A 5,961-nucleotide genomic window follows, 5' to 3' on the forward strand; every position below is an offset into this window, starting at 1 on the left:
ACACACAAACACACACACGTTTGCTAAAATCCATCCATGTGGATGGAGCAGTGAGTCCAGGCAGGGGTTCGGCATCGGTGGTTTGCAGTGACAGTGACGACAACTTCATGGGTAGCTCATCTCTAATAATGAGGATGTGTGTGACCCATTAGTGTTGGAGGCTATGGCATATGCCAAGAAGCCCCATCCTTAGGGCAGACCTTCATCTACAAAACTTTGCTGTTGCTAGTAATTCAAAACAAGTTGTGAGAGAGATTGCTGAAGGAAGCCAAGGCATGATCGGTGCAATCGTCAAAGAGATCAAAACTAGAGCAACTCTTTTTAATTGTAATTTTACTTTTGAAGGTCGCGCGGCCAATGATGACCCACATAGTTTAATTAGACTTTTTTTTATCTTTAGCTTCTAATCGTTATGTCTGGTTTGGCAAACCACATGACACAAATTGTATCCCACTAGTCGTGGTCTTTGATCAATAAAGATTAGCTTTATCTCTAACAAAATAGGGAGTACATCTAAAATAAACAATCACTCTGCTTCGACCACGCGCAGACGACCGACCATGCTTCTTCTTCCTCGTCGCCTTCTTCCTCTCAGTAGAAGCATAGCGCCTCCTCCGGCCGTCCGCTCCCTGTGCGCGCCCCGCTCTCGAGGCACGGTAACCTTCTATCCTCCACATCCCTCTTCTCTTCCTCGCTCCACTATGACTCTGATCTCAGTGTCGTCTGCTCTAGTGCCCGCAACCTGTTCGTCGAATTGCACGACCCTCCATGGGCACAGTCAACGACGACGTGCTGCTATAGTATGGGCACAAGGGGGCGCGATGTGTTCATGTGCCTAGGGGTGCGGGCGGAGCGTGGAGGCGCAACAGGCGGGAATGGGAGATGGAAGGTGGTCGCGGTGCTTCTGAATGCAGCTATGGGCTGAACCGGGTAGGCGCATAACTGCGTGGGAGCCGGTGAGCTCTGTTTCAGTGTGCTCCAACTGATAAATTCATGTGTTATTACTTGATTGCTTAACTGAAGACGACATGCCATATCACATTGTGACACTTCATGGAACAAGCCAAGAATATCTGAAACTGAGGCTACACTTGCTGAACCTTCAGCAGCTGCCCAATATGGTTTTGCCCGTCTGGTTCAGGCACTGGAATCAACTGCAGCCGAAGAAGTGTCCTGCTTCCACTTCCCTGGACACAACCGAGGGAAAGCACGGGGATTGAGCAAGGTGCTGATTTGGCTGTGCAATCCACCCACAAGGTTCTCAGCTCTCTTGCACAGTCCTTGATGCTTCACGTGGCTGGAGGTCTGGTTGATGCAGATAAAGTGAGCCAATGCCTCCAGTTGCTCCAGAGCTCAAGCCCGAGTTACCTACTACTGTCGTCTTTAGATGCTGCAAGAGCTCAGTTGAGTGAGAATGGAAAATATTTTGATGACTCGGTGGCTATGGCTTTAGAAACAAAAGATCAGCTGAGGGTAATCCCTGGAATATTTGTCCTGGACTTGTCAAGCTTTGTTTCTGAATTCCCTGCAATTGATCCTCTTCGTATCACACTAAGTGCTGCAGATCTACATTTATCTGGATACGAAGCAGATGAGAGCCTCAAATTGTATCTGATCTTGTCGGAACACAGGCGGTGACATTTGCAGTTAACTTAGGAACCAGAAGGCAAGATGTTCAAAAGCATGTACAGTGTGCAAAGCATCTGCCAGAAAAATATTTCTCTGCAAAAGGATTCAGATTGAGAAAGCATAATTACGTTCGTTGCCCCTTAGCTATGTTCTCTGTGATGCTGACTCCAAGAGAGTCCTTCTTTACAAAGAAAAGGAGAGTGTGCATTGAGGATAGCCTTGGCGAGATTTGTGGTGAGTTTATCTGCCCGTATCCACCAGGTCTCCCTGTGCTGATCCCCGGTGAGGTAGTAACACAGGATTCCTTGTCTTACCTAATAAATTTCAGAGACCTAGGCATGACAATCAGTGGAGCAGCTGATGGTGAACTCAACTCGATCATGGTATGCAACTTGTGATGATTATTCTGCCAATTCAAGATATCTATGTGGCAGAGATATTTCGATGGTTCATGGACTCACGAATCAGGGTGCTTATTTTCCGACATATGGACAAAACCTGTCTGACAGAACAACTGACTGCTTGGCCAGACATTGAGAACACATCTCGTGAAGAAAGAGTTAGCTGTCAAGCCACAAGAGGATGACAAAATTTATGTAGGGTCTATGGCATGTGGCCTCCTGTGAGTCTGAAGCATAAACCACTGAAGTGGCGACCTTTTCCTGTGAAGTGCCTTGGAATATAATGATATTCTGCTTTTGTCCACAGTTCTCTTCAAGAAAACAAATGAATTGGTTCCTTTCTTTTCCAGCTTTACCCCCTTTGGTTCTCCTCAGAATGGCTTGCTCGATCTGAATCAACTGTGACTCGGCTGCGGTTTGTACACCTTCCTGGTTTTCCTGAACCATGTTGCAAGGTTGCTCAAGCAAGTATTCTAGTTGCTTCTGTAAGTCCCACATCAACTCAAGAATTCATCAAATATTCCACAGAACGTGTGCCAAAAGATTTTATCATCTAATGCATCGTTGCAAATGCAACCACCATTTTATTATTTGTGCAAAGAGAAGAGGCTATATTGACAACACTTCCAAACTAAGGACTCCACCAAAACATGGAGCTGGAAACAGTGACCAAAGCAGTAGATTCGGTTGCAAGAATTAGATTTAGGGACTAATCAACTCATTATTGTGATGATGATGATAATGATGATGCAGTTAGGTTTGTCACGGGCTGGCTTTCTGCCAGAAACAAAGCTCATCCTAACAAGGACCTTGGAGCTAACACTCTGTTGCCCCACACTGTGCTGCTTGTTTCCTTCCCAGTTAATTAAGCTCGTAAATAAAACAAATTTTTGGGTTGATCCTTGGCACTAATCCAACCCTGTTGTAATAACACAAGTGTGCCGCCATCATGACATGTCGGGTCGTACCAACACCGTTCCAGGCAGTACTCTCCTCGTACCCCTCGGGTCGCCCCCGTGGGCGACCAGGGGGAAACCCTAGCCGCCGGCGCCCGGACTCTCCCGCATCTCCTCCATCCTCGCCGCCGCCAGTAGCGCCGCCGGGCGAAGCCAGGCCGGCAGGGGCGGCGGCGGGGCTCCCTTCCCCTTCCCCCGAATGGGCTGGCGCGGGACGGCCAATCGAGAGGAGGCGCCGTATTTTTGCGGGGTGCGGCGGCGCTGCAGATGGATCCTGGCCGCGACGTGCACTGCGCGCCGGCGGTTGGGGTTCGTGCTCGCGGCATGGTGCGGCCGCTGGATCTGGTGGTCGCGTGCACCGTCGGTCTCGGGTCCGTTTCTTCGGGATCCGGTGCCTGATCGCCGTCGGCCGGCGCAGGATGGTGGCTTTCATCGCTGCCAGGTCGGGTCCTCCTTGATCCGGTGCCGGGGTGGATCTACGCCGGAGGTGTTGAGCCTTATGGTGCTTCCCTCTCTGGAGTTTTCGGGTCTTGGCTGCTGCCAGATCCAAAGCAGATGGAGATTGGTTGGACAGGAAGAGGACCGGAGGAAACTTTGGTCGGCTAGCTCGGCCCGGCATCGGCTTTGACGTCGTTACCCATCTTGATGGCGAAGTCGAGGTCCCTCCTATCCACCTCCGTTCCGTTCCCGGACGAAAGTCCAAAATCCGTCTTGGATTGGACGGCGGCGGCGCCCTTTGCGTCGTAACCTCCATGGAGGCGCCGTCTTGGGAGGCTTGGGCGTTCGGGGGAGTTGCTATGGGTGAACGGCTTCGTGTGTCAGTTCCAGCAGCGGCAATGGTGTGGTGGTTGGCAGGAGGAGCGGCGTTCTAACCGCGTCAGATGCGTCTGGTAAGAGATGTCAAGTCATACCTGACCGATAGGTGCTACGCTGTGTCATGCCTAGTCGGCAGGTGCTACGCACGACAGATCTTTCAGAGTGTCCGCGTCGGGATGGACGAGCGCAGAGCGGTGGAGCTGTCTGGCGTCATGGTGGCGTCGACGGTAGCTAGACCGTGCAAGGTAGATGCAACAGTACAGCTCTGAAGATGGTTTGGTGGCAGGTGGCTGCGGCGGCCTCATACCCGGCAGGCGTCCTGGTTGAGGAGTGAGCCGGACTGGTAGGTACCCCATACCCGGCAGGCGTCCTGGTTGGGACCTCAGGTCTTAGATGTTTAGGTTTGGCTGCGATGTCTGTTTGGTATTAGGCCCAGACTATCAGCGCCCCTTCATCGATTGGATAGGTGTAGCGACAGTTGTTGCTGAGAAAGTGGCTTTAGTCTTGCTGTTGTATGTCTTTTGTAAGGTCTTGTGAGAATAATTAATAAAGTGGCCGTATGCATCGCCCAGATGCAGAGGCCGGGGGTCATCCTCCTTTTCTAAAAAAAATGACATGTCGGGTCGGGTCATGTTTATCTATTAAACAAACATGGTTTTACTGTTCATACCCTGAAGGAGTTGCACTACCTAGCTGATCAACATAACTGTCGGTGTAATCCACTCAATTGTGATACACAGGTTTTAGTTTAATTTGAACTAAAATCACGACAAGTATTTTGGAATGGGGGGAGTAGTACATACTAATCCCAATTAATGAAACTGTTAGCAACGAAGAATCACATCAAAAATCTGCTTCCTGTTGCTTAAGCTCTGATTCAGACCCTCTGGGCCTGACTCAGGGCTGCTAATCTGTCTGGAACTTGAAGTTGGGTCAAATGCCTATAATAATTAAGAGGCTAAGCAAGGAGTCACGTTCCAACAGTAGATGAAGGTTCAGTGCTATATTGTGAATTACTCACTTCATAAACTAATTTAGTGATCTAAATGCTCTTATATTAGTTTACGGAGGGAGTACGCCACGGATCAGAATTCGGTGTTGACATGATTTAACCTGTGTACATAGCAGCGGCTAGCGAGTTAGTACTTTCCTGAGACCTGTGAGTGAATTATTATTTGGCCGAACATTGAGGATACATCTCATGAAGAAAGTGACCATTGGAGGATCTAGGATTACACTGCCGGGGTTGCCACGCAAAAGAATCTAATATCGAGAGCTCTCAATTTAAATGGTGGCGACGGCCCCCTTTCCAACGCTCCTCACGCACGCAGAGCCGTGCCTCCGGCGACCCAAAAGTGGCGCCACGGGGATCAGCACCAAGGTGCGGATCCAACGAGAGGTGGGGCCCAGCATAAATAAATATAATATAATTTATGCTCTCCCCATATTTATTTTAATGGTAGAAGAGGTTTACAAAATAAATAGTCTTCCTCAATGAACGATCATGGTTGCAAGCAAAGTTTTACATATCTTTTGTTGTGTTTTATTTATGAAACAGTTATCTACCATGAGTTGTTGTATTTGACAACTTTTTTGTCCAATGCGCATCTTTATCACTACTATTTAACAAATGTTCTGGAACAAATGCAGGTTATTAGTATTACCTCAATTTTGTTCAAAAGGTGAAGCAAAGTTTGCTGCAAAGTTAAAATAGATAGGTTTTCTGTAAGAGTATCTGCAAGTGCAAATACAAATTCAAAAAAAAAGTAGATGTCTGAGCCCAGGTTCGAACTGGGGACCTTTAGTGTGTGAGACTAACGTGATAACCAACTACACCACCCAGACCTGTCTGCCTAACGATTGTCAGTTCTATATTTATACAGAAGTAGGCGTAGTTTGTCAGAGGCTAATTAAACATGGACTTTTTTTTTTTGCGGGGGACATGAACTATTTTTCTGACACAAAACAAATTATGGAACAAGATTCCAGTGAGATCTTCCCTGTGAATAAACTAAAGGTAAATTTTCCCTTCCCTGTTCGCCAAGTTGGGGGGGCATGCAGTGCAGCTTCTCACAAGAATGTTCCTTGCAGCATTGCTGCATTGGGTCGTGCAATTTGAAGAGGTTTCTGAAGAGGATAGTCATAGGAGGGATTTCCAA

The 5,961-nt window shown here is 48.2% G+C and overlaps 1 non-coding gene and 1 pseudogene across 1 annotated transcript; one reads left to right on the forward strand and one right to left on the reverse strand.

Moving 5' to 3' along the window:
- LOC119289412 overlaps positions 1–2,027 on the forward strand; it is a 25,692-nt pseudogene extending 23,665 nt beyond the window's left edge.
- A 3,546-nt stretch (positions 2,028–5,573) lies between these two features.
- TRNAV-CAC lies at positions 5,574–5,647 on the reverse strand. The gene has a single exon. It is a non-coding gene; the product is annotated as a tRNA-Val (tRNA).
- Between the last annotated feature and the right edge of the window lie 314 nt (positions 5,648–5,961).

Source organism: Triticum dicoccoides, chromosome 4A (genome assembly GCF_002162155.2).
Source record: "Triticum dicoccoides isolate Atlit2015 ecotype Zavitan chromosome 4A, WEW_v2.0, whole genome shotgun sequence".
Taxonomy (NCBI): Eukaryota; Viridiplantae; Streptophyta; class Magnoliopsida; order Poales; family Poaceae; genus Triticum; species Triticum dicoccoides.